We start from the raw sequence: 10,170 nt of genomic DNA on the forward strand, positions 1-10,170 counted from the left end.
TGCCTCACACATGGTAGGCAAACTGTCTGCCACTGAGCTACAGAGCCAGCCCACACTCCCTACATTTCTAACAAGCTAGATGTGTTACCTCATTTTGAGTAATAAGGGTTCTAGGGCAATGGTTTGCAACTGTGAGTAAATATTAGAATCACCCAGAAGGCTTTTAGAAATACCAACGTCTAGATCACACTTCAGAATAATCAAAGCAGAATCTTTTGGGGTGGGAACCACACATCAGTTTTTTTTTTTTTTTGTATATATATATATATATATATATATATATATATATATTTATTTTTTTTTTTTTTTGAGAGAGAAGATTTTCTGGGAAACATTTTCTGGGGTAGGGAATATATATGTATATAAAATTCCCAGGTGATTCTAATATGCTGCTAAGGCTTAGAAGCTCTGATGCAAGAGAAAGGATTTAGGGAACATATTTCAATGTTGAAGAGGTTGGCTGCATATGGTGAAAGCTAAATTTGCTTCATGATTTTGCTAGGTCTGTCTCTGATCCTAAAGGAAAGAGATGGAATCAAATACTTGTCAAGATCTTCTATGAGATGACATAACATAACTACACACATCATAGTGTAAGAAAATAGCATATAATATTAGGACACATATTTATCAATCAGCCTGGGGGCAACATTTCTTCAAATTTTAGTCCACATTATGATTTTTAAAATACATGTCTGGATGAATAAGCATAAACAATATGCATTTACTTGACCACTCCCACAAGGCAGGCGGCTGTCAGGGAGGCAGATGTTTCCCAGAAAATCCACTCCATCATTTCTCAATCAGAAAGAAGATTAGAAATGGGATTTTCAGCTCAGATAGGGTTGAAGGGTGATGTTTATGCCAGAGAAATACTTCACGCTGCAGCTAGAAAAATTGCTTTGGGTAAAAAACCCTCAATGTCTTATGTGTTCTGAATATATGAAAATGAAACCCTCTGCTTGGATAAAAAGAGGCAGCATCACAAGTGAATGCACCCAGAATCCACATCCTCTATTGTACCAGCTGCAGAAAGGCAAAAAAGTATTATAGCTGACTCTTTCTATTCAAAGATTTTATCCTCATTCATGTAAGTCCCCATCCCTTAGGGCTGACATTGAAAGGGCAACAAAACTAAAATATTTACCATGGTTAATTTATATGTGATGGTGTGTTAATCAGCTTTCCGATAGTATGACAAAAATACCTCAGATATCAACTTATAAAGAGAAAAGGTTTCTTTTGGCCCATAGTTTTGGAGGTTTTAGTCAGTGATTAGATGACACTATTGTTTGGGGGCCTGTGGTGGCACATCATGTGGGAGCGTGAGACAGAGCAAAACCATGTATGTCATGTTGGCAAAGCAGCAAAGATAGAGGAAGATACTAGGGTCCCACAATCCCCTTCAAAGGCATGCCCTCGGTAACCTAAAACCTCCCACTAGGACTCACTTCTTGAAGATTCTACCACCTCCTGTCAGCTCCACGAGGATCAAGCCTTTAACACATGAATCTATGGAGGACGCAAACTATAGAGATGGTTAGCATGAAATGGGCATGAGATGACCAGGTGTTTGGTCACATATTATTCTGTCCCTTTCATTAGGTAGTTTTTGGATGAGATTAACATTTACATCAACAGCCTGAGTAAAGCAGATTGTCCTCCTTAATGTGGACAGGCCTCATACAATCAACTCAAAGTCTTAAGAGAACAAAAAAGCTGACCCTCTTTTGGGAGTAAGATAAAATGTTTCCTAGCAGCATTTGGAAGGGGTCATTGGCATTTTTTCTACCTTTGGATTTGAACTAAAACACTGACTCTTTCTGGGGTTGGAGTCTGCTGGCCTTCAGGCTGGAACTAAACCATCAGCTCTCCTGGGTCTCCAGCAGGCCCCTCTCTGTAATCCTGTGAGGTAGTGGCTTCTAATATACCTGTCCTATTTACATATCTGTATCTATACCACATATATATGTATATATATGTGTGTGTGTGTGTGTGTGTGTATTCTATATGTGTGTGTGTGTGTGTGTGTGTGTGTGTGTATGGCTTATACATATATGTGCTATACATGTATTTCCTATCTACATCTAGGTATCCCCACTATATATCCTATACATATATCTTCTTTCTATATATCTCTCATTGCTTCTGTCTAGAGAACCATAAACAATATATTGATACATCAGTGTAATATTTTTCATCTTTTTTTATTCTTCCACATTTATAATTTTTCTATAAGTAGCATGTATGATCATTAACTTTAAGATGTGTGTTGTGAAAACTTTATCATGAACAACAAAGAGATCATGTCCTTTTATATTGCAATGCTTATACTTCAGAGTAGTGCTTCTTCTTAAACTCTAGAGCCTTTGATATGACCTGGAGAGCTATTAGCATTGATTCCTAGGTCTCCCTCCTCCCCAGAGCTGCTGACTCAGGAGGACTGGGGGTGGGGGTGAGGGTCTGCATCCATAATAAGATGGTGGGTGATGCTGAAGCTGCTAGTCCATGGGTCCTGTTTCAAATGGCAAGGTCTACAATCATTGTAATAGCAACAGTAGCCCATTTGTAGAGAACTGTCTCTTAATTTCCTCTTCCTGCATTTATGCCACCAATTCAATGCTTTAATCTATTTTTCCATGTTTTGCAGTTGTTTTAATCTCTGATTTCCTTGTGCAGTTGAAAGAATCTGAAGGGTAGCAAAGGTGTTTTGCAGTTTTTTAATCTCCCTTGCTTATCCCAAGAAACTTTCCTATAGCACAATTCCAAAAATGTTTGTAGAATGCAACTGTTTGTCTTTGTTCTGGCTTCTCAAGTCATTTAAAGGCAGCAGGCTGTCCTGATTTTCCACACCAAAGGGCAGAAACAGGATTAACACAATAGGATGCTGTCTGATATTCTCTTCTGCCCTGCCCAATGAATTTAATTTTCTATAAGCCTAACTCCAATTCTCCTTGGGACAGTTATGTTCAAGAACCCTAATGCTTCATACCTTCTTGTGACAATAAGGATTTGTCTGTTGAGCACTAACAATCCTGGGGGATGTTCAGTTTACTCAATTTGTATTTCTAGACATGTGAATGTATGTGATTTTATAGACAAAATTTTTGAATGTGGAATTGAGTTTTTTCAGTTTTGATCCAAATGTGTGATATTGGATAAAAATACCCTTGGGTTAGATGTGGGTAATATTGACTAAACTTGTCAAGCAGTTGAATATGATGATCTGGCAAGACTTACGGAGAAGTCTGAATAATATTACAACTTTATACATTTTCATTTTCATCTGGGTCTCCATATCCCAATACTGTTACATTCTATGTATCATGCCACAATGACTAGCTTTCATTTCTTGCTGCTGGTTTGTGATCTTATTTTCTTATTGTTAGACAGAACACTACGGGATTCATACAACTCTTTTAAGGCATTCAGAACAGAAATCTTCCACCACTGCTAACCTTGCTCTGCCCTCCTATTTTTCAAACTCTATCATTACCTTCTCTTTTGTAGAGCATCCTGTCACTGTCTTATAATAGAAGTTCAGTTCATTTGCATATGCATTTGCATGTCTTCATTAAGAGGGAGACGGCTAAGTGATTAATGAGTGTTATTTCTCATTTTGCAAAAGGAATATTGTCTATTTTTATATGGCATCTTCAAAGCATTAAAAGAAATCAACATAAGTAAGAAAAATCATTTACAGCATTTGTTATTTAATTTTTTTTCTTATAATATAATTCATGCTTCCTGTGGACATGTTAGAGGTAAAAAAAGAGATAAGCGAAAGAAAAAAACTTATTCGTACTTTCACTACCATGAATAGGTACTTTAACACTCTGTTGTCTTCCTCCCCAGTGGGAATTAGCTGTTCAGCAGTCTGCTTTTGGCAGTTCACATTTTGTGGGAATATGATCATTCACGCAGAAAAAACTTTTTTAGGACTTGTATCAAAAGTGTCTTGTTGTGTTAAAATTATTAGCATCTACTTTATTTAACTGTCTTACGTTGTAAAAATTTTCGAGTGAGCATATTTTACTTTTCTAACTGGAGATGATAATAAAGCTACTTTTGTTTTGGAATGAACTTGTTTGAATATTTCCCCTGCCATTGCGTGTTCTTAACAGGATTTTTAATGGCTATATAAAATCCCATCATATGAATCTATAATTTTATTTTATTATTACTCTATTGATTGAAATTTGAGATGGTCACAGCTTTTGCTTCTTGTGAATTACACTGGGAGAAAAATCCTTGCACATAAATCTACATGTGCTTTTCTGTTCATTTTCTTGGGTTGGATTACCATAGACTGAACCCATCATTGGCAGGGTCCCAACTGCACAACTCTAGAGGGGACCAAATGCAATGTATTCTACATAAATGATACTCTCAGGAGGCCAAATTCAAACTGCCAAACTGCCTTCTGGAAAAATGGATTCAGTTTGTATTCATTCTAGGTCTCAACATATATGCATCAAAAGTGAGAATTAGAATATATTTTTAAATTCAAATTTACTAGGAAAAAATATCCTCGTAATAGGATCCTGTTGCTCTATTAATCTGGATATATGTGATAACTGGTAACATTATACTTTTTGCTCATATCCATTAGTCATTTTTATTTCTTCTTTGCAAATTGCCAATTTATATCTTTTGCCAAAATAATAAGCACTGAAACCCTGTAATTGCACCAAGAGTTGTTAACGTATGCTCTTACTTTCTCTTTTCAGTTACATGGTAAGTAGTCATTTTTATTGTCTCTGGGTTACAAATTAACCCAGCTTTGTCTAATTTTAGAGCCTGAGTTCTTAATTATGGACTCTAAGTGGTATATTAGTATTCTTCTTATTAGTTGATAAAGACTCTTTATATATATAGTAATAATGATTATTTTGGTCAGCCAAATTTGTGGCAGAAATATCTTTACTTGCTCATTATTTGCCTTAACTTAATATGCTAAATAGAGATTAAGTTTTTCTTCTATCAGTTTATGTGGCTTTTTTATAAATTAATGCTATTGGCTCTTTATCACTTTAAAAAATATTTTTAGTTTATTCATGATAAATATCATGATATTTTAAAACAATAAACCCCTTTGTAACAGACTGGACTATTCAGAAGAGATCACATGTAACAACAATTTGTGAATGCTGGAAATGAAATTATCTATATCATTAATGAAGAGATGTCTTAATTCTCAGTGGTGTTTCCACCATCTGCAAGGGAAAAATTATAAATTGAAAATATAAGACAAATAACAGAAGATCAATCACTGCTTAGCAATATGTTATTTTAATGCTTTCAAAATAAGATAGTGACTAGATTAAGTAACTAAGACCTAATTAATTTACTGGGGATAATAAATAAATCTTCAAGTACACTAAATCATTGAACATTTTGCAAAGTATTAAAAAAATGAAAATAATGAGCATTACACAGCCTCCACAAAAATCCAGTTCTTAACTGTGCTTTGCATTTATATAATATAAAATAACCATTAAATATTCTATAATTAGAGAATAAATATGGGGTAAATTGATGGTGGACACTCTACTTAGAAGATTATTTACATACATCATCATAATTCTGTTTGACAAAGAATATATATTAAGGGAGTCTGTTAAGCTATAATGTCTGTCTTGTTCTTGTTACTGAGAAAGACATAGGATAAGTCTGAGAAGAATTTTTCCTTCCCACGTCACAAAGACTTTGTGTTGATTCTGGATTCTTGGGTCCTTTGGCATCCAAGGGTAGACAAAAACTCTCACACTGCAAAACCCAAGCCTAAAATTTCCCTTTGAAGCACTCCTTTCTGTATCAGGGCTGATGGCAGGAGGCTGACCAGGGTGGGAGGAAGCAGAATTGATCTGTGTAGAGAATGAAGAGGGCAAACTTCCTCACAAATTGCTGGGGTAAGAGATGGATCTTCAGAATGGCAACCCATGCCCATTCTCATACAGTGGTCTTGGAGGGTCTAGACCCTTCTGAGGATTCTCCCAGATGGCAGAGTTACCTACCTGGAATGAACCTTCTGCCTAAGCTGAGCAAAAATAAATAAGTAAATAAAAGAAAGTGCTGCTTTCAAAGGCATCACAAGGTCTGTAAACATGGCAGCACAAGATTGGAAGACCAGGTCTTACTTTCTGATACCATGAAAAACATCTGGGTCCTCTACAACCCTAAGGAGACCCTAAGTCATGACCCAGGAGGTGAAAATTCTCATTAGCTCTGATAGGTGTCATCCTGGATAGGTTATTTGATTATCATAAATAAAGGAATTTCACCTTAAGTTGTGGAATCCATTCATGCCAAGCAACCATTCATCAAATAATAACCGAACCCCTGCTATGCACTGGGCACATCTACAGACCCCTGGCAAACAAAGTTCCTGCCCTCAAGAGATTAAATGTATTTATAGAAGACACAATTAACTTTTTCTTCTAAAAAAGGTTAAAATGTGGAGAAATGAATGTTCAGATGAACATAAAACAAAGTGCTCAGCAATCTTTCTGAGGAGGTAACATTTCAGTCATGAGCTAATCCCACAGGCCTGGCAGAGTTGGGCATGTTTGGAGGAACAGGAAGGACAGTGGAGCTGGAGCAAAATAAGGGGACCAATGAGTAGAGGAAGATCGGGTCAGAGGGCTGAGAAGACACTCGATCCTGACAGCCATCTAGATCACACTGGAGATTTTGTATTTATTTCTAGGCACAATGGGAAACCACAGAGCTTTTAGGAATGGGATGTTGATATGCTGTGATCCACACTGAAAAGATGACTCTGACTGCTGTGAGAAGGGATGGTAAGAGCACATTGAGGAAGTTATTTCCTTTCTGGGTCCAGGACACCACTCTGATGGTGTGGACAGCAGCAATGGAGATGGTAAAACACAGACTTGAGATCGAATATGAAGATAGAACTCTGTATTATAGTTTGGATAGGAAGTATCCCCCAAAGACTCTGTTGGAAGACTTGGTTCCGAATGCAACCATGTTTAGAGGTGAGGACTTTTGGAAGTGATTGAGTCACAAAGGCTCTGACCTTATCAGTGTATAATCCATTAGCTGAATGGGCTACTGGGAGGTGGTAATGTTGTAGGGACAAATGAGGCAAGGCATCCAAGATAGCAGGAAACCTTTTTATTTGGCTGCAGCCAGGTTCAGAGGGCACAGCTTTTGCTGTAATCAATTAATCCCCTGAACCTCGAGCTCAGGGAGTTTCAGAGTTTTATACCCTGCATGTAAGGGGAGGGGCTCAGAAGTTCACAGTCTGCAGAAGTTCACATAGAAGCAGCTTTTTCTTTCACTTTTTCTTTGAGCAAGTTAACCCTTCAAGGACAACACCTGAGAAGGGGAGAGCTTCTTCCCTATTTTTGCTCCCCCTGCCAGCTGTTACCATGGAGCCCATTTGTAACTTATCTTAAAAATGTAGACATCTCTGGGAAGCCCCAGCTCAAGGCCAGAGGCCTTGTTTGTACATTTCTTCAAAGTACTGTACTGGATATGTTTGTGAAAAACTAGTAAGGGGGTGTCCAGCACCTGGAGTGCTGGTATCTTCTCGGCCAGTGGCCAAGTAAAACAGGGTGACACGAAAATAGGAAGTTTATCTACAATGGACTCTTTTGCTGAGACTCTGTTGCTGACAGTCTTAAAATAAGTCTGAGTGAAGATTTCTAGAGATGCCCAGTTAAGTCTTTTCTGTGGAGAAAGGGGGTGCCACTTCAGTAACAACTGTAAGCAGGTGGGGCATGGTTCCAGGAAGTAGGCCACTGGGGTTGTACCCATGGAGACTATATATCTTGTCTCTGGCCCCATTTCTCTCTCCTCACCTTCCCCTACTTTTCTAGACTACCATGAGTTGAGCAGATTTCCTCTGCCACTCCTTTCTTTCTTTCTTTCTTTTTTTAAATTATAGTTGGACACAATATCTTTATTTTATTTGTTTATTTTTATGTGGTGTTGAGGATGGAACCCAGGGCCTCTCACATGCTAGGCAAACACTCTACCACTGAGCCACAACCCCAGCCCATCTGCCACTCCTTTCTGCCAGATGTTCTGCTTCACCTTAGGAGCCACAAACTGAGACCACTTAAACTGTGAGCCAAAACTGTCATATTTGCATATACATAATGAGAAACTGTGAGCCAAAATAAAACTTTGCTTTTGTATGTTGTTTTTCTCAGGTATTTGTTGTAGCAATGAAAAGGTGACTAACACAACTGAGAATATTCATTGATGGTTGGAATGTGAAGTTTGAGAGAAAGAATCATCAGATGACTCCCACATTTTTGGCTAAGTAGTAGAGTGGTTGGTGGTACCATTTGCTATGATGGTGAGGGCTTGAAAACTATGAACTGGATGTAGGTGTGCAATCAGAGGTTGTGTTTTGAATGTGTGCAGTCTTGAGATACCTATTAAATATCCTAAGAGATGTCAAGTAGTGATGCTTTGAAAGAGATCTTTTCTGGGCATAAATAATTGGTTATAAAGATAAATAAATGAAGGAATAAATGGATATAGAGGTGGGTACAAGATCAGATATGTGGAAGAAAAAAATTGGGAAAGGATAGAGGGAAAAATGGATGGACACACGGATAGGTGGATGGATGGATGGATGGATGGATGGATTATACTGGTTGAGTATGCCTCACCTGTAATATTTGGGATCAGAGATGTTTCAGAATTTATAATATTTGCATATACATAATGAGATATCTTGGGGATGGGACTAAAGTCTAAATACAAAATTTATTGTTGCTTCAAATACACCTTAAGTGCATTAGCTGGAAGGCAATTTTATACAATATCTCTAGTATACTTGCACTTGACTGAGACCTGTCTCATGAGTGCAGGTATGGACTTTTCCATTCTTGTGACTTCATGTTGTTGCTGAAAAGTTTTGGATTTGGGAACATTTTGAAATTTGGATTTTCATATTAAACATACTCAACCTGCATAGATAGATAGATGGGTGAAGTTAGGGAGACACAGGAAATGAGGGGAGAGAGAGAGAAAGTAAATTAAAAAGAATAAACTGTCCTATATGGATATAGATAACTTTAAGCAACCTGAAATTGGACAGGAATTTTTCCTGGTATCTCTGCACTAGAAAACAATGTTCACTGAACTAAATATAGTTTGACCTTAAGGAAATAATTATTTTACATTTCTCTCTCCTTCCCGTTCTTTCCTCCCTTTCTTGCTGTGTTTTCCATTAAATGAATTTTATTTGTCACTTTTTCTCTGTATTCACTGGGAGCTTGTAAAAACTGTTTTATTAAAAATCAGACATTTTAACATACACACAGTTTAACAAAGCCTAATATCAATCTGTATCCTTCCCTTTTTGACCAACAGTCAAAGGACAGAGCATTGCTTTGCCTTTATTTTATCCGGCTTCCTATTTACATGCTCTTTCTTCTCATATTTTAGCTTAATTTTGTTTTTGAAACATCGGAAATTAGCCATTATTATTACTAAATATTATTGTCAGTGTTTGTTTAGGTTTAAACAGAAGTTCCATTTATTTATTTGCTATCAGAAAATATTTTGTGTGTGTGTGTGTGTGTAATTTAAATCTTCTTTCTATATTGGTTTTTTTCTTCCTAAAGATTTTTTTTCCTGTGACTCTGGGGATGGAACCCAGAACTTCACACTAGGCAACTATTCTATCACTGACCTACATTCCCAGCCTCCTAGAGAATGTTCTTAGGTTTCTTTATGAGGATCTCTTAGTAATCCCTTTCTTTTTGTTTTATTACATTTTTTTATAATTTTATTTTATTTATTTACTTTTTTATGTGGTGCTGAGGATCAAACCCAGTGCCTCACGCATGCTAAACAAGCGGTCTACCACTGAGCCACAACCCCAGCCCCTCTTAGTAATCCCTTTCAATTTTTGCCTGTAAATGTCTTTATTTTGTCTTCCATTTGGAACCAAGACTAGATACACAGAATTCAAGTCAACAGTTAATTTCCTTCAGCACTTTGAAGGTATTAATCCATTGTGTTCTGATGTGCTTTCTTGCTAATAAGAAGTCCACTATTAATGTAGTCATTATTCGTTTTTTAAAATCTTTTCATTTTTATTGCTTTTAGGAGTTTCTCCCCCTGCCTCTCAATGGGGGAATCCCACATTTTCCTACAGTGTGTCTAGCTGTGACTTTTTCT

Source organism: Spermophilus citellus (assembly GCF_964194105.1).
Source record: "Spermophilus citellus genome assembly, chromosome: 3".
NCBI classification, from domain to species: domain Eukaryota; kingdom Metazoa; phylum Chordata; class Mammalia; order Rodentia; family Sciuridae; genus Spermophilus; species Spermophilus citellus.